Below are 25924 nucleotides of genomic sequence, written 5' to 3' on the forward strand. Positions count from 1 at the left end.
GAAGACCATATCTTCTCCCAAGTAGATTTTGAGAAGACACCTTGGGATATGGATATTTAATTTGGAATAATTGGAAGGAGATCATATCCTATCCAAAATTAAATTTGAGAAGAAAAGTTGGGAATTGAATAATAAAATTTATATCAGTAAATAAAATTACAGTTTCACAAATGTAGGTATATAACAATATTTCCTGATAATTACAAGTCAATGTTTTCAAGTAATTAAACACAAATAAAATTTGCATGATAAGATTAAGTAGGGCATTACATACACCCATCCTTCAGAAAACTTCGTCCCGAAGTTAGAGTGAAAAAGATACAAGGAATTCGAAAGCAGTTTGACAATAAGGCATAACAAAATAGAGAGAGAGTTATAGTAGTAAAATTTGATAAGTCAGACACTAATACCACTTCCCATAAAGAGTCTCCAACTAATTTATATCCTCCTATCCTTCCTAACCTACTTCCGTTCCCACCCTATTCATCATATGCTTCTAGATACTATGGCATCGGCTACACCAATCTAACCCTTAATAAAACCAATATGACTGAAGCGTCGACTATATTGACCTAACTTCCCCAGTAGGCAACTGGCAATCATCATCACACGTCTAGGGGAGCGTGTCCATCACTGCCCTCCCACGATTCCAGGTTTGTAGGTGACATGGTGGGAAATACCTCCACCCCTCCTTACAACTAGGGTCAACACCCTAATATTGACCACACTACAGCGCTGGTTGGATACTTTTCATCGAATAATCCAGTTAGGCAGTGTTTTCACCTTTCCTCATTAGATGTCTCAACCTTCCCCAATGGAAGACTAGATCTTGGTTATTATATAGTTCTTTCCAATCTACAAGTTAGTTCTCATTCATGCATATATATAACAACAAAATATATATAGATAAGTGATCTTAAACATCATGTTATTAAGTCTATTATCCACGTGTCAATTTTGTAGTTCATACTAGAAATAAATCTTACATTAGATAAATCATAATTTCACTAAGTCATTCATTAGATAAATCATAATTTCACTAAGACATTCATTAGATAAATCATATCCACTTAAGCCATACATGAAACAACAATAACTCTGATAAGTCATGCACTAGATAAATCATAACCAAGTAAGTCATACATTAGGTTATACATCAAACATTTCAATCACCAATACCTAATCCATCTAATGATTTATATAAGTAGTTTCACTTGTCCAACTAAATGCATCAATATTACACAACATTCATATATAAATAACATGGAACTACAAATAGAGTCTTAGCATAGGTAGCTATCTAAGTCAAAATGGACATCATAAATGGTCAAAATTGAGGGGTAATTGCAACATATAGTCTTTGCATCCTCGCGGGTAGTAGATATTGGGTTATACTTGTCCCATTGTATCTTAACTTGGTCCACCAAGTGATTCTTGAGCTATCGAACCCTATGGTATAATATGCATATTGGTTTGATCATTATGGCTCCCATGTCTAAGACCTATAATTCCCTCCAATCGAGTTTGTGGGATTCACTAGAAACGTAATGTTATAGGACAGATACATAAAAACATCATGAGTTTTATGAAAGTGGGGTGGTAGTACAAGACAATAGGACACTGGTCCAATTTTCTATTTGATTCTAAAAGGTCCTATAAATTGAGGTGGTAACTTCATACCTTTCTAAAATTGAATAGTGTTAAGAATAACTAAAAAATAAAAATAAAAACTCGGTCCCCCACTTTAAAACTTCGATCGGTACTATGTGCATCAACATAACTATTTTTCCTATCTTGTGCTTCCTTTAAACTTCATTGAATCTATCTTACCTATTCCTCCATTTTTGGAACAATCCTATCATGACTATTATTGTGTCTTCCATCCTTTCGTCGACTCAATGGTGTCCTGAATGGCCTCCCATATAGAGCTTGACAAGGAGGCATCCTAATTGAATTGTGGTAATTTTTATTATAGGAAAACTCTACCAATGGTAAGTACCTTTCCCATCGAGTCTAATTATCCATGACATACATTATAGGCATATATTCTATAACCCGATTTACTCTTTTAGTCTTTCCATCTATTTATAGATGATATGCAATGCTAAGGTTTAACTAAGTCCCCAACACTAACTGCAAACTTGTCCAAAATGTATATGTAAAGTGAGAGTCCCTATCAAAATGATCTTTGTGGGTAACCCATGTAGCTAGATAACTTCACCTATAAATACTCAAGCCAAAATGGGAGCAGTCTCTTAGACAAGGTAGTTAGCCACCTAGAGATACCAAATACATGGCCAAAATAGAATATGTTAAGGTTGTTTCTCCAAGAAGAGAGCAACTCATCCTTCAAGAGTAATCCATAAAAAAAATATTTGCAATTAATGGTCATGACCACCTTTACAAGTGGAGTGACTTCAAAGAATATGCCAAGGAAATTAGAGTCTTGTAGACAAACAACATAACTCCTTCAAATGGAAATAGTATAAAGATGTTAGGGAATTATCTCCCAGGATCAACCAAATTGGCTACAAATAGTAATCCCATATAAAAATGTGCCACAGTTGTCCATAAAGTTGTTATAACCTCCTCAAAGAAGTGGGGCGTCCTCAATCAATGTGCCAAAGTGGTTAAATTCACATGTACCAACACCTCTCCTCCAAGGAATATGATAAACAGTTCACCCTAAGAGATTGTGTAATGAAGCTAGGACACTCTCCAATATAGTAATAAAGGATCTTCCCAAACCAAGAGAAACTATATGATACAATGTGAAAATAACATATAAAGTGACCAAAACTATGGGTGTCAATGTAGAAGACCACCCAAGCAAGGTCTGAATGCCTCCAAATGCATGAGAACATGCCAAATAAGGGGAGTGATTTCCTCTATCAAGAAAATAACTACCACAACATGCCACATCATAGCCAAACTATTAAATATCCATTGGCATTCTTCTAACAAACCACAACCACTTTTCCATTTCATCAAGACATCCACCAAAAGGGACATCAATTATGCAACAAAGGCTGGGTGCACTACTTCAAGGTTCACCAATCAAAATCATGAAACAATAATCCAAGCGAAACCCTTTGAACACATGCAAACATGCCCAACAACTAATTAACTATGTCAAGGAGCAATAATTAACCAAGAATATTTAAGGAAACTCTTAGTTGATGGATATCCCTCATCATAAATTTGCTAAGGGTAAATCAAATTTTGAGCAATGTTATGCAAGGCCCTCAATCACATTTCAAACACCATATGTGCTAGATGCAAGCCTCCAAACAAGAAATGATGATGCCAACCAAGGACATAATGTGCATTATCTAACATGGGATATCAATAATAAATCATAGTAACAAACCCCCATGGTTATGTGATTTCGAGGGCAATGACACTAGGTAAGTGCGCATAAGAACAACTTTCCTTAAGACACCTCAACACTCACCAGAGGTGATCAACAATGTCATGAGGGAAGTGTCAAGGAGAATGTAAGCACAAACCATGACTTCCCTCAATAAAAGCATTAAGCTCCATCAAATAATCCTACAATTGCAAGCTTAGTATAAAGAAGATGTTAATTGATAGTCACTTATATAAGTGCCTTTGGTAACAAGATATGCAAAAAAAACATCAATACTCCATGTGCAACATGCTTGGTTAGGGTTAACAAACACCATCTAGCACTCAACCTTGATTTAAAAAGGAATAACTCTTTATTCAATATTGTGAAAAAAAAAATGATATGGATTAGACTAATAAAGCAACTAATGTAATAACATGATTCTAAAAGGCTAGGGAGATGAATGCCATTCACAAAGCTTTATATGTTTTTATATATAAATCCTTCGTTGACTTATGGAACTCATGATTTATTTTATTTTATTTTTATATGTTCTAACATTGAAGGGGCTAGCTCAATTGATAGTTTCCAATGTTGGTAGTCGTTTGGTTACTTTGTTGCCAACAAATTATTAGTTTGACTCCCCTTGGCGAGGCACAATAATTTACACCTATGGGTTTACAAGGGAAATGCCATGTAAGAGACATGTATAATGGAGGGAAAGTTGGTTACAGATATTTTCATGTAAGACATCAAATTCCCTCTCATGATTCTAGGGTTAGGGAGTTTTGAGGAGTTAAGGAGTTAATGGGAATTTGAGCGGTTGTATCTCACTAGTATCGTGCATAGGGGTTTTGGGGATTGTGAACAGAGATTTGAAGGCAGTGCAACCTCCTTGCTACCATGGTAGGAAAACTTACAGAATATGTAAATTTATGTTCATGTTTAATGGAATCTGGATTCTCGTGTCCAGTCTATGCTATGGATCTGTGTTTTTATGTGGATTTTATTTGCAAATGTGGTGTTTCTCATATGTGAAGTCCATTTTATCTCTAGTTTCCATTTAGATGCAGCAACACGTATTCCTATTTGTTGCGGTTTCTTTTAGCCGTATGGTTATTTCACTGTGAGTATGCTGCCATGTACTATGTTGAGGTCTGCAATCTTGAATTTTATTTTTCTTTTGTTGGCCCTCCTGGCCATAGGTGCCAAAAAATTGCACCAACAGGGAAAGATTGGTTCCCCTCTCCAACTCGGTGGAAGCAACAGTGGAGAGAAGCATAGGTGGTTGAATGTGTGGTTGGAAGGGACTTAGAGTTGGAAGCAGCAGTGGAGAGAAGCCTAGGTGGTTGAATGTGTGGTTGGAAGGGACTTTTGGGCCTGGCCAACCTATAACTTCACGAAGAGCTCAAATCTGTTGATTTCTGGCAAGAAACTTTTTGGGATTTGTCAGTTTGGTGGCTCCTCATTAGTTTGGCCTATTTTTTCGAATGCCCTTCACAGTTGTAGGGCACTCCCATTCCCTTTCTGTGCTCTAGCAATCCCTCTGTATGCGTTGTTAGCAACAATGAGAGCGTAGGTTGTTGGCTAGAGGAGTTCAAAATGAACCCTGGCATGAGCATAGCTACAATGTTGACAAATGTGAGATGGAGCCTTTGAGGGAAGTACCAACTGAAGAAGGTCGTGCCTTTGCTAAGCCGAGAAGTCATTGCTTCAAGTTTCGATGGCTCTATCACGTGCTTGCAAAGATGGAGCAGATTCTCTTGGTCCTGCCATCCACTCCATAATGAGACCAGGACTTGGTCAAGACGGGAGGAGGAAGAGTGAAAAAACAAGATGGAGTTAAAATATTCATGGCACAACGTCAACCACGTAGTGCGAAGGTGATGCATGCAACATGTTGTGCCTACATCAAGGAGGATCTTAACAAATGCCGCATATCAAAGTTAGTGGAGTGAACACCGTGGAGTGAGCATGATGGAGTGAAGGTCGTGGGGATACCTATGGGGTCTACGTCAAGGAAAAGTATGGAGCTGTGTATGGTGATGGCATTGTGGGAAAATGGGTGCAAGACAATGCTGCCCAGGTGAATGTAAAGTGATAGAGATTGTGGCATGTCAACTGGTTCCTCTACTGCACAATAACTAATTCTTGACATTATATGAATTAATATGGTTGTAAGAACTGGGTTTAAGCTGGATATTTATGTATGGAATGGGCTTCTTTTGATGTATGTTAAATGCGGATGTATGGAGGATGCATGCCAAGTGGTTGAAAAAATGTCTTGAAGAGACATCGTCTCCTGGAATACCATGATTGCAGGTTATGCCCAGAATGGAGAGTGTGATCAGGCATTGAGGCTTTTCCGTCAAATGCAGGTAGCAGGAGTACCATACAATTCAGTTACAGTTGCGAGTGTTCTTCCTGTCTGTGCTTCTGTAGCAGCTGTGAAATGGGGTAAGGAGATACATGGTTGTGTAATTAGGAATGCATTTGAGTCAGATGTATATGTGGGTAGTGCCCTCTTGGACATGTATGCTAAATGTGCAAGTTTAGAGCATGCATTCCAAATCTTTGACAGAATGTCTAGGAGAAATGTGGTCTCATGGAATGCAATGATTTTTGGGTGTGCTCAGAATGGGCATGCAAAGGACGCCTTAATTCTTTTTGCCAAATGCAATTAGCAGGGGTGGAACCCAACTCGAGCACCATTGTAAGCATCCTATCTGCATGTGCCAACCTTGCAGCTTTGCAACAAGGCAAGGAGATCCACCATTACCTAATAAAAAGAGGATTCAAATTGGATGTGTTTGTGGGGGGTTCCCTTATAGATATGTATGAAAAGCCCAAGTGCCTAGAGTCTGCTTTCCAACTTTTGATAAACTGGCTGAAAAAGATGTTGTGTCATGGAATGCACTAGTGGCTGGCTATATCGAGAGCGAACATGATACTGAGGTTTTGAAACTCTTTTGTGAATTGCAATTGCAAGGGGTGGTACCTGACTTAGTCACCATTGTAATTTCTCTATCAGCATGTGCCCTTATAGAAATGTACACCAAAAGTGGGAGTATAGAGCTTGCAGGCCGTGTTTTTGACAAAATTCCTGAAAGAGATCTGGTTTCTTGGAATGCCATGATTGTGGGATATGGAAAATATGGCTATGGTAAGGAATCTCTTGCTCTATCTCTTGCGCATTTCTATCTACAATCATGCTGACCTAGTGGATGAAGGGTGGAAATATTTCCAATGCATGACTCAAGATTATCAAATCACACACATGATGGAGTACTGCTCATGCGTTGTTGACCTTCTTGGGCATGCAGGTCACCTAGGCGACGCATATTACTTCATTCAAACGATGCCACTAGACCATAGTGTTGATGTGTGGGGTGGTTTGCTAGGTGCCTGTAGAAATTATTTCAATATAGAACTAGGAGAAAATGTGGACCTTATAATAGTAGTAAGGGGAAAATAGGCAGCTTGCTATGTTTTTTATATTTTTGGAAATTCTTAATAAGAGGGTAATATAGGAATGTCGAATCCCTTTATAATTATATACAATATGATTTATTTAATCAATTCAAGTGCAAGAGAAACATGTATTAAGAACTTTAATGGTGGTAAAGGTAGGGTGTTTATGTATATTCTCTTTTAGTTTTAATAAAATTTGTAATAATTAAGTTAAAGTGTATCTATCATATCAATTTTTAATAATTAAGTTAAAGCGTATCTAACATACCAAGGAGTAAAGTAAGTTTTATTCATTTAATATTTTCAATTTTGGTAACTATGATTTAATAACCAAATATCTTTATTGTAATACCACTAGAATTGATTTTAAATTTAGTTCCAATCTCAAATGAATTAGAAGTAAGCTTCATCTATCCATATTTATAAGTGTGGGGGCTCTTATATAATAATCAAACATCTCCATTGTAATAACACTTCAACAAATTTTAAATTTAGTTTCACTCTCAAAGGAATTAGAATAGAATTATATCAAATTCAAGATTGGAAAGCATATCAAGTCTTAAGTATCAACAACCAAAAATATAATCGGCTTGCAAAACTAGCTATATAATTATATAGCTAAATGCTAATATTTTGATATCTCTTTAAATTGCTAATTTTTTCTAAATTTTCTGGGTTATTTATTTTTTTGAGTTTTTTTAGGGCCGAAGTTTACTTCTGGGCTTATTTGCCTCTACAATATCTTCCTTTGGAAACCATATGCTTAGTCACCTGCACAAATTCCTTATAGATCCCCCCAAAAAAAACTCTCACAATATACAAAACCAAGGTGTCGACGTACTTAGTAACTCAAGTTTTATTGGTGGTTCGAATGGCTATGAAACCATCAAAAGGCTTGGGCTCTGTATAATTGTAAAATTGTGCAAGTTGTATGATTTTTATTAATTTGATACTTTTTTGGTTTGTTGTGAGAATGGTTGCTGGTTATGCTCTTCCACAATCATAGAATTTCTTGAACTTGATCTCTCTTAATGAGAATGCAAAAATTGAATTTGAAAATTTAATAATGAATTGAATTTCAATTAATTGCTGCCAATAATTTTAAAATCAGTGCATCAATGCATTTTGTAAAAAGCTTTGGTTTTATTCTATAAATTAACCAAAGTGAAATTGATTCAATTTTTTAGCCAAATTAATATATATATATATATATATAAACTTTAAAAATGTTTATAGTTTAAAAAAAAAGCCTTTAAGAACTTTTTTTTAATATAGTTGTTTCAAACATGGAGTTGAAATCATTGAATCAATATTATTTTAATTATATGAATTAAATAGTTTTTTGTGAGAAATATTTTAATTGTAAAGTAAATTATTGATTTCTAAAGTTAATTATTAAATTTATTTCATGTTTAACATGCAATTTATAATTAAAATAAAGCAAAGATGTTTTCCTTTTAATTAAAATTAAGTATTTCAAATTGACATAGTTTAACTAGTTTAAGTAATAGATGTTTTGATATTTCTGTTATAATCTAGATTCTTGTTTTTTTCCTCATATTCCACTAAATTAATTAAATTTTAATTTATTTTATGTATAATATTTTATATATATGGAAAAAATATAAATTTTAATTAATTTGATATATGTTGGGCAGAACATAAAATTTATTGCCACTTTTATACGAGAAGAATAATATTACAATTGATTATGAAATAATTTATCATATTTTAAAAATATATTAACAATTACAAAATACATCGTGAATACAAAACTTTGTTAGTATTCTATGTAAACTTTGAACATATAGATAAATAATATGTTATTAGAATTTATATTTATGTAATATAGGTTTTTACTTGGATGCAACTTAGTATATTAAATGATTTTTTAATTTATTTTAAGGATTTTGGAACTTTAGAAAATGATAAAATATAAAATCACATTGAACTATTTATAATTGTCTAAGAACATGGAAGTTTTTTAGTGTCAAAGAGGGTATAACCTTGATAGTGGACTTGTTGCTCAATTAATTTTAGGTATGTCAAAAAGGATTAATCCCAATCACCAATGACATAATCTATACCTCATTGTTGGTGTAAAATAAAATAAAAAACAGGTGTTTAATTCTACTCATAGTAAGTGTTTTTAGATGGTGAGAACTTTGTCCATAAAATTAAAAGACTAATCACTTGGGTATGTTATCAAATAACCTAGTCTAGTATTTTAGCTAAATTTCCATATTTGCAAGTAAAATGTCTTAGGTTCTATCCCTAAATGGCCTTGGGAAATTAAACCAAAATTTGTAACTAAGTGCAAAATTAAACTTTTATTTCGTTGCAACCCTTGTTCTAATGTAAGAACTAGTTCATACTTTGCAAAATTTCAATAATTAAACTAAACCGTAGGAAAGGCCGCGTTAATAACAGGAGCCAAAAATCTCTTACATTGCAAGCTTGTAATCTAGAAGATATTGGATATAAACTAATATAATATAGTAATTTAGAGAATATTAGATATGACCCATGATCCTACAAGTTTTGATTATTCACTTAATCATAACATTTTGAAAGCTAGATTGTTTCGCAGCTATTAAAAAATCATGTTATTTATAAAATAAATAAATAGAATTTTAGTATTTTATGGTATAATTGAATATATATTTTCTTAAATTTAATTAAAATGTTACTAAAATATTTCATTTATTTAATATTTAAAAATTTCTTTATTAATATAATATTTTTTTCAATTATAAAAAATATATAATTTTTTTTAGCATTATATATTTATTTTAACATATACATTAAATTTTCAATTAAATTTTTTTTAATATTAATTAACTTTTTCCTAATTTAATTTTATTTTTCTATAAAATTGAATTTGATTTTATATTTTTCTTTATAATATATAATTATTATAAGAGTTTTAACTAAAATTTTGTTAATATCATTATTCATATTTTACTTATCATATACTCATAAACATTTTTCATTACTTTTTGTTTCTTATTATTATATTCCCATTATGATTGATAATGTATTATTTTAATTTTCATATATTTATATTTACGTCGTCATACTTTTCAAAAATTCAATAATTAAACTAAACCGAAAAGGCCTATGCGGCCTTGTTAATAATGGGAGCGAAAAATCTCTTACATTACAAGCTTGCAATCTAGAAGATATTGGCCATAAACTAATATAATATAGTAATTTAGAGAATATTAGATATGACCCATGGGAGTTTTGATTGTTCACTTAATCATAACATTTTGAAAACTAGATTGTTTGGCAGCTATTAAAAAATCATGTTATTTATAAAATAAATAAATAGAATTTTAGTATTTTATGGTATAATTGAATATATATTTTCTTAAATTTAATTAAATGTTACTAAAATATTTCATATATTTAATATTTAAAAATTTCTTTATTAATATAATTTTTTTTTTCAATTATAAAAATTATATAATATTTTTTAAGCATTATATATTTATTTTAACATATACATTAAATTTTCAATTAAAAATAATTTTAATATTAATTAACTTTTTCCCAATATAGGCCCACGGGGCTTTGGATTGACGGTGAATGAGTGCCTTGTTAAGGTACTCCTTGCGATAGGTCACCGGTTCAAATCCTCCGTGGGTACTTAGGTTAGTCTAATAGATAAAAAAAAAAACTTTTTCCTAATATAATTTTTTTTTCTATAAAATTTAATTTGATTTTATATTTTTCTTTATAATATATAATTATTATAAGAGTTTTAACTAAAATTTTGTTAATATCATTATTCATATTTTACTTATCATATACTCATAAACATTTTTCATTAATTTTTGTTTCTTATTATTATATTCCCATTATGATTGATAATGTATTATTTTAATTTTCATATATTTATATTTACGACCTAAGGCGTTTCCTTTTGAAATGAACCCCCCAAATGCTTCTGTGTTTTAATCATAACCATTAGATGTAATGTTAGACGATTGAAGAGAAATCAGCTGTCTAATTAATTAAGCTGATAGGCCTTCCTTTGAACAAGCGCCACTCTTCTTCTTTCCACTGACATGTGTGCACATTTTCAAGATATTCATCATGGTCTCCTTCAATTACTCGTCATAGTCTTCATCCTTCAGACGAAATGGTAGGCATTTTTGTTATGATTTTAGTCCTTCAGCGAAATGGTAGGCATTTCTGTTCTGGTCTTCATCCTTTATGCGGAATGGTAGGCATTTTTGTTATGGGCGCCAACAATCGATGGATGTCTTCCACTTGATGCCTTCCTCTCAATGCAGAGATGGTAAACTGCCCTTCTCTCTCAAAAGCCAAGCACTTCAATTGCAGAGATCGTCAAACATGCACAACGTTATAGTGCTCTTGTATAACCCCTAACACAGAAGCCTAATTTGGTGCATTCGAGTAGTCGAAAGGAGCCTTATTCTAGCAGGGAAGAGCCGAGCGTATACATCGTATACACGGTTTTAATCTTGTTAGAGATTGTTGTTCACACTCTCGCCATTCTGCACACAAGCGACGAACCAATCCTCTCCCAATCAAACGACCTTATTATCTGGAGCGATACCTGATCAGTACGGCCTTGTATTGTTGATGCAGGGTTTTCTCTATTCTCACTGAGTTTTCTTTGCTCTGCAAAATAAATCATTTACCCATTTATGGTGGCCATGGATAAAGTTGGGCTGCATGACTAACTGTATTGTTTTTGGAGTATTTATGGTTTTGTTGCAAAAACCTTGAATTTGTACAATTCACATCTTTGGGGGAAACATTGATATCTACATCTTTGGGTAAATATTAATTTCTAATGAACCCTAAGCTAGTATTCAAAAGATAGAGGGTATAGTTACCACTGTGTTCCTTTCAATGGAATGATTTTATGTTGTAATTGTTGTATTGGGCTGACATGTTAATAGATCTGTAGAAAGCTTTGATGCGGTTCGAGGTGAAGAATTGTGGTAAATTAAAGTAGGTCATTTTTTCTTTTGCATCACGAGAAATAGCCATGTTAGCTTTATTTTGATCCGGAGGTCTGTTTGTTTACAGGCCCTTAGTAGCAGTCGGCAGCCCTGGCGATCCTTTTCTCTTTTATTTGAACTCAAGAGCTGTTTTCGCAACTGCCCGCATGACCTAAACGCAGATTAAATCTGCCTCTGCCCAATTGTTTGTAGGCGAGCCGTTGCAAAAAAGCAAAGCACGAGGAGAAGGGAGGGGGTGGCCTTCTTCTTCTTTCATTTTACGCTGCGAGGAATCGAACCCGCGACCGCCTCTTTATTCTTCTTTTCTGAATCAGCAGAGGTGCTTTAACTTCTTCTTCTTCGAAGCTCTACTGCTACTGTGATCCTATGATGATGGCCATTCTTCGTTTGCTTATTCTTCTTATGTGTTTTGTTAATGAATTATTGATGAAGATGATGCACAGCTGAATGAGGGTATGATGGAGGTTGTTGCTCTGCTGTCCACTTCTTCATTCGAATCCTCAAGTCATATCATATCATGGAATGTAGCGACGAACCAATCATCTCCCAATCAAACGACCTTATTATCTGGAGCGATACCTGATGAGTACAACCTTGTATTGTTGATGCAGGGTTTGCTCCATTCTCACTGAGTTTTCTTTGCTCTACAAAATAAATCATTTTCCCATCTGCCATGGCCATTTTCGGTTTAAAGATTTTATCAGAACCTTCCACCCTGTTTGCAGGGCATTTCAAGTTCTCAGGGTGGAATTCGACCTATCTGTTATCCGCCAAGTTGGCATTAACTAACCCTTTACCCACATTTTTTGGATCTACAAAAAGCCTTTTTAAATTTCTGTATTTCAGGCTCTGAATTGATCATGGTAGAACAATTTAGCAGTTAATTCTTCTCGGCCTTTACAGTCTGCAGCGGTAGGTTTTAGGGTTTTATTTTATGAAAAACATCTAATGCATTTTATCTTTAAATACTTGAAATCTTGTGTTGCTTATATCGCTTAAGTGTTTGGAGTAAGTCTGTTCTCTGTCTTATTTGTTTTACATTTCCTGTGCTAAAACGTCATGCAAATTCCTTCATTTCGCGGTCTAAAACAGTGTAGAAATGACCGAGGGTCCAATGGCCGATATGTTTACAGTACAACAGACTGCGGGTCGAGTACTGTGTTGTATGTGCGGTATTTCCATGCCACCCAACGCAGCAAACATGTGTGTTAATTGTATACGAACCCAAGTGGATATCACAGAAGGTCTTCAAAAACACGTAACAATGCTTCATTGCCCTGAATGTAATTTGTATTTACAACCCCCCAAAACATGGATAAAAGCCCAATTAGAACCCAAGGAACTCTTAACATTTTACATTAAGAAGCTCAAGAATTTGAACGAGGTTAGGCTTGTACATGCTGAATTCATATGGACCAAACCCCATCATAAGAGAATCAAGGTCAAGTTGCGAATACAGAAGGAAGTGCTCAATGGGGCTATATTGGAACAGGCTTACGTTGTTGAATATGTTTAGCAAGATCATATGTGTGAACACTGTACAAGGGTTCAGTCCAACCTAGATCAGTACGTGGCTGTTGTGCAAGTCAGGCAGCATGTTAGCCATAGGAGAACGTTCTTCTATCTGGAACAGTTGATTCTCAAGCACGGTGCAGCTGCTCAGGCAGTCAATGTTAAACAAGTGCACGAGGGTGTTGATTTTTTCTTTGCTAATAGAAGTCATGCAGTTAGGTTTGTGAGCTTTTTGGGCAATGTGGTGCCTATTTTGAATCGCAATGACAAACAGCTTGTGTCTCAGGATTCAAAGAGCAATACATACAATTATAAGTACACTTTCTCTGTTCAGATCTGCCCTATTTGCAAGGAGGATTTGATTTGCCTCCCTCCAAAGGTTGCGGCAAACTTGGGTAACTTAGGTCCCCTTGTTCTGTGCACAAAAGTGAGTACCCATATTATGCTGCTTGACCCATTTACTTCGAGGCATGCTTTTATGGACGCGAATCAGTATTGGAGGGTTCCTTTTAAGCCTCTCCTTTCAAACCGGCAGTTGGCTGAATATATTGTATTGGATATTGAAGTTGAGATGGGTTTGACTACTGTGGGTGGTATCAAGTATTCATTGGCAGAGGCAAAGGTAGCCCGTGTTTCAGACTTTGGAAAGAATGACACTATTTTTACAGTGAAAACTCATCTGGGCCATCTTTTGAGTCCTGGTGACTATGCTCTTGGTTTTGATTTCTATGGTGAAAATACTAATGATGTGGATTTAGATAAATACAAAGGACTTAATCTTCCAGATGTGGTTTTGGTGAAGAAAAGTACGAAGAGAAGTGACAGAAGAAGCAGGGCAAGCGTAGGCCTTGGAAGCTTAAGACATTGCCCATGGAGGTTGAACCATCTTCCAGAGGTAAAATGGAGGATGCGAAGGAATGGGAGGACTATGAAAAGTTTTTGGATGAACTGGACGAAGACCAGGAGATGTGATCCAAGATTGCATTGTACATAAATTAAAATTATTAGCGAGCGGATACAGCGTCTATGACAGATGGTGAAGATGTTCCTTCTGTACCTTTGGATGAGCTTCTTGGTGATCTTACACTCGAGGATGATGAGCACGAAGATGAAGAAATGGAAGGCTAATTGTTAAAACACATTTCAGAAAATCACAGTACATTTATTACTCACTGTGAAAACCTTCATGCTCAAAATCAATGTGGTATCACAGCTACACAATGGTAGACATATCATTTCCAACAAAAATCTTCTGCAGTTGATTGTCATGATGTGCAGACCTTTTGTCAGCCTATCAGTGGCATTTATTGGAGCTAGCATATTGAAGATTGGTGCAGCAACATCAGTAATGATATGTTTGAGCTGTACGTTTGAGTTAAGAAGAATTGCATGGCTTAATTTATTGCAGACACTAACATTGCTTTTCCATTAAATTATTGCAGTTGTTTGTATTTTTATTGCCATTATGATGCTTGGAAATCGTACTGTCATTTTGTAAGTTGCACAGATGAATAGATTAATAGTATAATGAACAGATGAAATGATGCTTTAAGAATGCTGAGGTGACATTGCGTTTTTTATGTGCTGGATAAATTGTGTTTACTACAACTATTTTGCATCTGTTGGATACTTGTGTGGTTTTCCAATTGGTGTGGCTGCTGTTTTTGTGGTTGTTCATTGCAAAATTTTGAAGAAAAGGCCTTCCAGGTGTAGAATTTGATGATGTCACACAAAGCATTTCTCCGGATTTGAGGTTCCTTACCACTGCTATTGAATCTGCCACTTCTGCTAAATTTGTTGCATTTTTATGAAAAGTTAAAATAACAAGGGAACCATTTTTGCTTTAGAATATGAAACATTGAAGAGACCACTCCAGAAGATGATGTTGTTGCCATCATGAAGAAGTATTTAATGGTAATAAGAATACATTTCTGCTGAAAAAATCATCATTTTGGTTTGTTTCCTGGAGGCTTTTGTGACCAGATGCTGATTACACAAGTTCATTGTTGCTCCTATCCGATGTCTACTATTGATGTTCACTGTTATCTAAAGGCAACAGGTTATCTCTTCAGATTCCAGGTATTCTTAAAACTTGATCATCAAAAAAACAAAGAGGAAAAATTTTATGGTAGAGTTCGTTGTTGCTCTTGTCCTTGGATGCCATTCATGTTTACTGCTATCTGGAGGCAGCAGATCGTATCTTCAGATTCACGGTATTCTTAAAACTTTATCATCAAGAAAACAAAGAGGAAAAATATGAAGGTATCGTATATGTTATTTTCATGTTGCTGATTGGAGAAAATCGTTACTATTTGTAGCATTGGAAGATTGTTGGTACGATAAGGGAGTAAATTTATTAAACGGAAAGTGTTGTTTGCTTTGCTAGTCACACATTGAAACCTCTGGTTGACAGGGTGAAACAGTTCATTAAATGTTCTCACAGTACAACCAAGAAAAACTGGGTTTTGGTGTTTGAAGTCAGGACTAGATTCTCTGTCCTTGCTTTTCTCCAAAGAGTTGAAACCGACACACAGGGTTGAGAGTTTATTAAAATTGATATGTGTCTAGGAAGGAGCAATTATGGCAAGACTTACACAAGGAGGAATACTTTCTGACTGCCATAAATTACATGGGAAGAATTACGTTGTTAGCGAATAAATGATGAAGACAATTCATACATACCACAATTTAATAGATGCTTTGACGATTGTCACCCTATCAATTGCAGACGACATTATTCCCCATGTCCAGGATGTTGAGGATATCCTTCAAGATTGGGACTCTGTGTCCAAGGATGTCCCATTTAAGAAATAAATATAGGCATTATAGACTTACAAAAAGATAAATAGGTACAATGGTTGTTCTAATTCCTTAGAGAATCTTTTAACAATTCCAAAGCCTTGCAATTTACTTGTGGTTTCAGCTTTATTAAGGACTTGCTTGTAATTTCCCTTGTTCAGCAGGGGCTTCGCCATTTTCGTTTTAGTTCTGTTGTGGATCATGAACGATTCTTATTTGCCTATTTAACTGTTTGTAGGCAACCTAATTGTTTTTGATATTTCTTATTGGTAGGTTAATTGTTTTTATCCAAATTAGTTACTGTAGTTGTAAGGGGTTCACGCTTGAATGCGTTCTGTTTGACCTTGCAATAAGAATTCCGGGAAATATTTTGAATGCTTGCTGTTTGATGCCATTTCCATTCAACTGTACTGAGTTTTCAAACCATTTATTGCTATCTGTTTGGCATTGTCACCTCCAATTATGTTTTGATTTGGAAACAGAAATACCTCTCCTGCATGTTTGATAAAACATTTAGTATTTCATGGTTGTCATTATTTGTAAACTCAATGTTTATATTAATCATTAAACCACTGGAATATATTAAGCCAGGTCTATGTTATGGTCTTCTAGCAAATATAAGGGTCACTTGTATAAGCAAAGGGTAGATATCCTTGGGAATTTGGTCTATGTGAGTAATGGTTGAGAATTAGTATATATAGGAGATTATTATAGTCAATTCATATTTGTTGTTCTATACTATCTAATAAGATTATGATATTTTGGGTTATAACTTATTAGGGGTTATATTCTCTTAGTATCTTAAAAATTGTTCTGTAAGTTATCATTATTATTATTCTTGGGAGTTGTACTCCATCTATTTCTGTCTGTCAATCCTTGTCACACTTTTTTGAGTAATTTGGATCTTATGCTTTCGGAATGAAGCATTCCTAGAAGGGAGGTAATTGTTATGGCCCTCCAGTGAATTTAAGGAGTCCTGGAACTAGAACTACACTAGTAATGGCTGAGAATTAGTATATATTTGGTGTAATGTAATGGCTGAGAATTAGTATATATGATATCATTATGATCATTGACATGCACAATTGTCTATGATCATTTGATATTGCAATCTTTTGGGTATCGGGAGTTATTCTCCTAGTATTTGAGGAGTCATAGTATAGCTTATCATTATTCTTCTTAGGAATTGTGCTCCTCATTTATATTTTACGTGTTCAGGATTTATTATGTTCTTTTGGGTGTTTTGGATCAAAGTAGCCTACTGTGATGAAAATTCTATTGATTCCATATTAACGAAGGATCAAAGAGTACAACCAGAAAGATACTTGAACCAACATCTCTTCTAGAAAAATTCAACAATTCCAATTTAATATTCCTATCGGCCTCTCTTTGTACCTTTTGGGACAATTGCTAGTAACTAATACGTTAATAAATCGGTTTTGTTCATAAATCGGTTTTAGTTAATAAATCGGTTTAACTTTACCCTAACGACCTCACTAAACCCGTCCTACCCGCGGATATCCACGTTTGATGCAGAGGAGGGCGGGGGTGTTGAGGATGGTACAGCGGAGTTGCTGTAGAGGAGGGCGGTAGACCTGCAGAGGGAGAAGGGTTTCGACGAGGGCCGTAGAGGACGAGGCGACTTTCTTCGCTCCATGAGGGCCGCATAGGCCGTTTTTCCTGCAGATCATTTTGCCCTCGCCCTCTGCATATTATGGTGGTAGTTATGAGGTTTTATATATATTTGGGTCACTGTTATCTTAAAATTTACCTTATCTTTGCTGTTTGTGAAAACCCGCCGGTGTATTGAAGATTGATTCTACGCGTTAGGAGAAAGCCCTACAAGATTTTTCAGGTATGCATTATTATTATCTCATGTGAGAGGTTCCTCTAGATATTTTGCTCTTAAGCCACTTGTAACATCTATTTCCTGCAAGTTTTATCCGTTTTATACTTCCACTAAGTATACTTTCGTTACAAAAACCCTTTTTGTCATTTCCACTGAGTGTGAATTGTTTGAAAACTCAGAATTGTTTAGATACTTTTTGGGTCATGAAATCGGTTTCAGCAATAATCTGAGCTAGACCAAATAGTTTCTTCTTTTATATGCACTATGTATATTAGATCCCCTACCTTAACACTCTAATCTATAGGTGTTATCTCACTGCTTGTTGACACAAAGCATCTTGTGGTCAAATCATGTTAAAACATGGACAGTGAAGAAAGTCAAGATATGTATTTCCAGTTCAACAAAATGGGGGAGATTTCAAGCTCACACAAGCTTTTTGTCTCTGACCCTCAGGAGCATAGCCCCACTTTAATGACGACTGATATGACATTTTCTAAAAGGGCGACAACATAATTGTGTTCTGCATTTATTATTATATAGCTCAGGAATCTTGCTTTTCATTTATCCAAGCTATTAAGAGTCTTGATTGGGCCTAGATTGTATGTCTGTGGGCTAGAAAGTTGCATGAATTTGTACTATGTTTTCATTCTGAATAGTTTCCAGGTTTTCAAGAGTGCCTTTTTTGGAAAAGTTTTCCCAGCATCAGATGGATATTACACATGAATGCTCAGTAGAGTCCCCACCTTGTTAGAGAATGTCCACTTTATGATGGTCCCTCCTATCTACGCTGATAAGCTCTGGATTTTTTTCACCTTTGCTGAAGTTTGCAGAGGTCTGCTAATGAGTTTTTGATGTGCAGCCTGTGTTGGGAGTTGCTTGGAATGAAAGAATATATTGTTGATTGCCACTTGGGAGGTCCACTACCTTTGTAGCTATCACCCAGCCAAGACCTGTTACAGTTGGCCTGAAGCAGACCATAAGCTGAAGTTAGAGACTGATAAGCTCTGGATTTTTTTCACCTTTGCTGAAGTATGCAGAGGTCTACTTCATGCAACACATCCCCACTCACATGCAACGGCAAAAATTGGGTAGTTTCTGTCCCCAACAAAAAAAAAATTGGGTAGCTTCTTTCCCCAGCAAAAAGAATTGATGCTTTACATTCTCTAAAAAGGTTGGGAGTTATCAGTACAAATTGGGAAAATTTGGGGACGTGGCCTTTCACACTTAATGGGGTTTCAGCTCCCCTTACAAACATAGGCTACCCTTCAGTCAATGCAATGAAGGGTTAGACTGAGAAGTCTTTACGTGTCACAGGGCTACCCACAGGTAAAGAAATTTCCAACCCAAAGCTAAGGAAGTGTCCTCATTCCGTTAGGGGTTGATTCAAAGTGCGTACTTCCTCAAATCATGTTAAAACATGGACAGTGAAGAAAGTCAAGATATGTATTTCCAGTTCAACAAAATGGGGGACATTTCAAGCTCACACAAGCTTTTTGTCTCTGACCCTCAGGAGCATAGCCCCACTTTAATGACGACTTATATGACATTTTCTAAAAGGGCAGCAACATAATTGTATTCTGCATTTATTATTATATAGCTCGGGAATCTTGCTTTTCATTTATCCAAGCTATTAAAAGTCTTTATTGGCCCTAGATTGTATGCCTGTGGGCCAAAAAGCTGCATGAATTTGTACTATGTTTTCATTCTGAATAGTTTCCAGGTTTCCAAGAATGCCTTTTTTGGAAAAGTTTTCCCAGCATCAGATGGATATTACACATGAATGCTCAGTAGAGTCCCCACCTTGTTAGAGAATGTCCACTTTATGATGGTCCCTCCTATATACGCTGAATTGAGCACTAATTCTGGAGCTCTATGTATTCTGGAGTGTGAATTGTTTAGAAACTCATAATTATCTGAGCCAGACCAAACAGTTCCTTCTTTTATATGCACTATGTATATTAGATCCCCTGCCTTAACACTCTAATCTGTAGGTGTTCTCCCACTACTTGTTGACACAGAAAATCCTGCGTTTGTTTCAGTTAAAGTGACTGCTATTGAAAACAAGGGCATTTCAACTTGTACTTCCTTCTTTTCTATGCATTATTTGTTGTCTTAGTAGTAGTTTTTCCAGTCTCAATAGGTATTAAATAGGTATTAAATGGGACAAGAAAAAAAATTCTTGAGGGTTTAGTGGTACTTCCCATTTCCGTTAGGGGCTGTATGTATATTAGATCCCCTGCCTTAACACTCTAAAGGAGTCATTCCACTTTAATTTTAACTATCAATTCACACCTTTGTAGAATTTATTTATAGTTACTGAACTACACGTTTTCATTATTTAGTGATATGCTATTATGCATATCTGGAAAATCACGTCATCCTTAATGCAGTAGCATTTTGTTTTGACTGTCAAGAAACGCAGAAATCAGATTATGTTTTCTAGGTTATAGCCACTGATTCATGATCCTTTCAACTCATGACTTAGTTTTTATAGAATATAATTTATAGAATGTGTTTTCCTGATCAGTAAATGGACAAGATTGACATAAAAGAGGAATCAAAACAAGAGAGATGTTCTATCCAGGATGAGCAATTATTTATTCTCTTTTAGCTTCATTGCAGAAATATTGCAATGCTCAACCTCGTGGGAAGTATACACACAAAAAATTAACAATACTTGGAAATTGTTGCTCACAAACATCAATTGAATAAAACATACAATAGAATATTTACTCTTCACACCATATAGATAAAATCTACTTACCGTTTATTTCAGGAAAAACTGCATTGTAACCTGCTGGAATAAAAACTGGAATTCCATGTATCATGGTTTTGTGCTAAAGGAGTCATTCCACTTTCATTTTAACTATCAATTCACACCTTTGTAGAATTTATTTGTAGTTACTAAACTACACGCTTTCCTTATTTAGTGATATGCTATTATGCATATCTGGAAAATCACGTCATCCTTAATGCAACAGCATTTGTTTTGACTGTCAAGAAACGCAGAAATCAGTTTATGTTTTCTAGGTTATAGGCTTATAGCCACTGATTCATGATCCTTTCAACTCATGACTTAATTTTTATAGAAAATAATTTATAGAATGTGTTTTCTTGATCAGTAAATGGAAAAGATTGACATAAAAGAGGAATCAAAACAAGAGATATGTTCTATCCAGGATGAGCAGTTATTTATTCTCTTTTAGCAATTTTGGGTCAGGAAAAGTTATGAAAAAACATATATCAAGGCAATTGCAACCCTGGAAGAGAGGAGGAACGGTGCTTTGGCAATCCTAAGAGACAGTTTCAAGAATTTGCCTAGGCAGGAGCAGATGGACTCTACAGTTAAAATAGGGTGCTTTCACAAGAATTTGACTAGGCAGGAGCAGATGGACTCTGAAGTTAAAATAGCGTGCTTTTGCACTTCAATCACCATTTAGGCATGTTCCTAATTTTCTGGAAGCTCTGTTACAATACAGCTTATGTTTTAAGATAAGGGAAGTTGGGATGAGTTGACCAAATACCCACCATTAGCGCATATATATATATATATATATATGTGGGGCTAGGACCATGTGGCAGGTAGCTTGTGAACTGTAATATAATTTGTACCACATTTAAAACAACAGATAGCCTTTCAGATACAAGTGACATGCAATAGTGAGAATGGATGATAGTATGATTAAATTTAAGTTTCTGACACAGGGCTGAGCATTGTAAAAGAGTCCTGCTAGACATGAATTAGATTTCCTATGCGTTATATATAAACGGTTTGAAATTTTTAGGATAGCTCATGTGGTTTTACTTGCCATGTGAAATTCATATGGACCAAGAAGTTCACGAGGTCAAAATCCATCTCTGAGAGCTTCCCCTGGGATGAATAAGCTTATAGATATCAAATAAGACGCTTGTTATTTTACATTTGGCTTTCAACATCCTGTCACGTTCTAATTTTTCCTCTTTCTAAAATTGTTACTTCATTTTCTTCCTTTTTTACTTTGCTCCATACATTGAAGCCAGTTCTGTAGAAAAATAAAGAACTACTGTAAAACATTTTGATGGTTGATTGAAATGCATAAATTAGAAGTATATTCACTTAGCCTGATAAGTATTTTTAGAAGAATAAAGCAGAGGTCTGCTAATGAGTTTTTGATGCTCTTTCAGTTGTATTGACATTGCTATTTTCTGGAATCTTGTACATAGTCATCACACCTCATATCCACATGGATATGTTGAATTTATGGTCTTCTTAGGGATTTTGGACTCAAACTTGGGTTTGTTTCCCTACAAAGGCTCTATTGCCATTATCCCATACTCCCATTTTTTCTTTTTAATGACGACTGATATGACATTTTCTAAAAGGGAAGCAACATAATTGTATTCTGCATTTATTATTATATAGCTCAGGAATATTGCTTTTCATTTATCCAAGCCATTAAAGTCTTGATTGGCCCTAGATTGTATATATGCAGGGAAGAGCCACGGAAGCGCACTGTGGAACACCTTCAACACAGTAATCACATTAGACACAGTATTTCGTCAACAGGGTGACAACATAGCACAGGTTACTTTCAGGAACATTCTCCAGAACATTAGAGATGCAAATCCAACAATCGACGACTACAATATACTCATGTCGCGCACAGATTCCTCTTTATCAGAAGATGAAATACATTCATTCCATGATTCCATGCATCTATTTCCAACAAATGATCAAACAATGGTCCATAACAAGCAAATGATGAAATCTCTAAACACTCCAATCGCAAGATCCATTGCTGAAGATGACAACACATATTCCAACATTTCCTCAGAAGATGAGAAACTTGAGCGAATTGTATTATTATGCAATGGTGAAAAAGTTATGTTAACTTCCAACCTTTGGGTTTCAGCCGGACTTGTTAATGGTTCGCTCGGAGAAATTGTAACCATCTTTTACAAAGAATCAACTGCACCACCACAAATTCCAACATTTGTTGTCATAGATTTTCCCAAATACATCGGGCCTCCTTGGGATGAAAGAAACCCCACTCACTTGCCTATTCCAGCAGTAAAAAGAAATGGACGTGCACAAATTCCATTGAAGATGGCTTGGGCTTTAACCATACATAAATCTCAAGGTATGACACTTCCAAAAGCAACAATTGACATTGGAAAAATAGAACGTCAAGGTCTCACATTCACAGCAATTTCAAGAGTACCTTCTCTACAAGATCTCTGGATTAGCCCTGCATTCAGTTTTGATCGTTACAGTAAAATGAAGGACAACAAAAACATCGCTCGCAAAAAACACGCAGAAGAAATTCTCCGTTCAATGCCGCCTCCAGATAATCTGCTCCAACCCATATTTTAACATCACCAAAAGGTTTCCTCCATTTATTTACCTCATTCTATTTCATAATATACTTTTCATATATTTAAACAACAACCAAATTTAATCAACATTAATAATTAAGCAAATATTAGAATGTCTTTATATTATCTATACATCTCATTCTAACATTTTCTTTTCTTTGCAACAGGACATATGGACTCAGAAATAGCATACCTAAGCAACTACAAGTAGAATGGCAAGCAAAAAATATGCGTCTCCAACTACGCATAAATCTTCAATGGTGTTCAGTATGCCATTATTCACCATGCATCTTCCACTACGCAAATATTAGAATATCTTTATATTGTCTATACATCTCATGCTAACATTTTCTTTGTTTTGCAACAGGACATATAAACACAGAAATAACATACCTAAGCAACTACAAGTAGAATGGAAAACAAAAAATATGCGTCTCCAACTATGCATAAATCTCCAATGGTATTCAGTATGCCATTATTCACCATGCATCTTCCACTAACAATATATAAATCCCCATGGCAAAGGTAACTTCATTTCCATTCACTCCAAATTCATTTTAACGCAACTCACCTGCAAAGTATTACTAATAAATTTCCACAACTGAGTTACATATTACTAATTCTAACAAAATAAGCATTTTGCAGGTCCATTACTGCTTCTTCAGGTCTTCGATGCCTCCAACATGTTTTGCTACAACTTCAAATGTGGAATGACAAGCACAATGCTCCTTAGAATATTATATTGCTTCTCAAACCTCTTCTGTTACAATTCACTATTTGTATTTTCCATTTGAAACTTAAAAAAGGAAGTTTCAAGATCAAATACCATTTTGATAGTTTATGTCTTCACAACCAATTCATTTTCAATGGGTTTTAACATATTTTGTTAACAAAATCAATTGATTTTAATGAATATAATACATGTTTTCAATATATCTTCTTATTAATTTAATTTCCCGTTTGAATAATGATTTTTTAAATAACCCTATCCAAATCAATATGGATACCCGGTTGTTGTTCGCGTGAATTAATTCGTTTACCTTCACATTCAACTATGCAATTTTTACCAAATACAAACAAAGGTCTCTAAACAAGTTCAATGGATATTTATGCCTACTTGCATTCCATTTCGTAGCCACTTTAACCCCCAAATTTAACCCCCAAAAACGGTTTTCGGCATGGCTTCCTCAAATTAAAACTTGGAATCATCGACCCTTGCTTTCAAAAAAGCCCACAAAAGCCCATTCACATTTCAATATTCTTCCACACACTATGCCTTACGGCATTTCCTTTGCAACATTAGGTGCAAATGCTAGTTAAAGTGTTAATATAATGGATTTGGCTAAGCAGATTTGGCCAACAAAATTTGTGTTTTTTCTTCCTCTTCCCTCCTAATAAAAATTGACACCTGCCACTGCCTTCCCAGCATAATTTCCTGAAAATTCCACTCGGTCCTGCAACACAAGAAGTGTCACCTACGACGCCAAGACAGTAGGGTCCGATGAGAAGAAGTAAAGTGACAGTGGCATCAAGGTAGGCGAAGGCATGAGCTGAGACATTTCATTCCCCTATCGTCGAACATAGGGTCGTTCTGGTAAGCCTATGCATAGAAAGCCTTCTCTTGCTGATGCCTCTACCAATCCAAAAACTCACAAGGTCCCCAATCCACACTGCAGATTTCTGGAGCGCCGATAAACCTCACCTGTCGAGCAACCCAAATGCCAGGCCTTTGTTTTCGTCAACTTTGATTTCACCATCGCTGCAAATGGATCTTTCATAATTCGGTATTGATCATTTGTTGAGAGAATCAGCAAAGACAGAGACAAAAGCTAAGCCAGCAACAGGACGCGATGAAGCACCGGTTGAATTGGAACTGGGTAAATTCGTCACCATTAACAAAAGGAAAGCATGTAGTCTAACGTAACGAGGCAGAGGAGTTTCCCGGAAAGTTATGGAAATTCCAATTATATTTAGAGAAAATCTGACAAGGATTTTTGTAAATCCAAGTTATAGTTGTTAAAATTCAAAATTATAGGTGTCCTAGACATTTTTGATGGTGCTGAATCCATTTCCACCGTCAAAAACACGATTCAAACAATGCCTCTACAAGATTTTTTGAAATTTTTAAACCCGGATAAAAAAAAGGTAAGAGCATAGCGAGAAAAACAATAGGGCACGAAGGAATGATGTGAATCATCCTCCCCCATTATGTTAAAACTGAGGCGAAAGGTTAGAGGGGTTCATCGGCCATTAGAGTAATAACTCCTAATTTATTATAAATGAACATTGGAAGGCTCTGAAAAAAAAAAAAAAAACATTCCACAATAAATGCATCAAACTTTTTGGTTTTCTTTTGTCTAAATTGTAAATGGCATGTCAAAACTCACCTTGTGAAGATTTTGAATATTACCATCAGAAACGAGAGTAGGGATGATTGCATATCGTTTGAATCGATCAAAAAGTTAATTTTTTCAATAATTTTGGTTTCGAAATTTTTCTTCTTGAAACTTTGATATGATTTAGATGTTGAACAAGGATGTATCCAAGACTTTTTCTTTTCTTTTCTATTAGTTATCTATATGCAGGTAA

At 35.1% G+C, this 25924-nt stretch overlaps 1 long non-coding RNA gene and 1 pseudogene across 2 annotated transcripts; both read left to right on the plus strand.

Moving 5' to 3' along the window:
- Positions 1-10793: 10793 nt before the first annotated feature.
- Positions 10794-24180, plus strand: LOC149262711 (uncharacterized). Of its 2 annotated transcripts, XR_016259192.1 has the most exons (5): positions 10796-12139; positions 22453-23345; positions 23503-23602; positions 23703-23860; positions 23981-24180. It is a non-coding gene; the product is annotated as an uncharacterized LOC149262711 (long non-coding RNA). The 2 variants fall into 2 exon arrangements; XR_016259193.1 differs by lacking the exon at positions 22453-23345 and having other exon boundaries at positions 10794-12139.
- LOC149262712 (uncharacterized) lies at positions 12903-14581 on the plus strand (annotated as a pseudogene).
- Positions 24181-25924: the final 1744 nt, after the last annotated feature.

This window comes from Pinus tabuliformis, chromosome 6 (genome assembly GCF_031772625.1).
Source record: "Pinus tabuliformis cultivar Carrire ecotype Pingquan chromosome 6, CPIR1, whole genome shotgun sequence".
NCBI classification, from domain to species: domain Eukaryota; kingdom Viridiplantae; phylum Streptophyta; class Pinopsida; order Pinales; family Pinaceae; genus Pinus; species Pinus tabuliformis.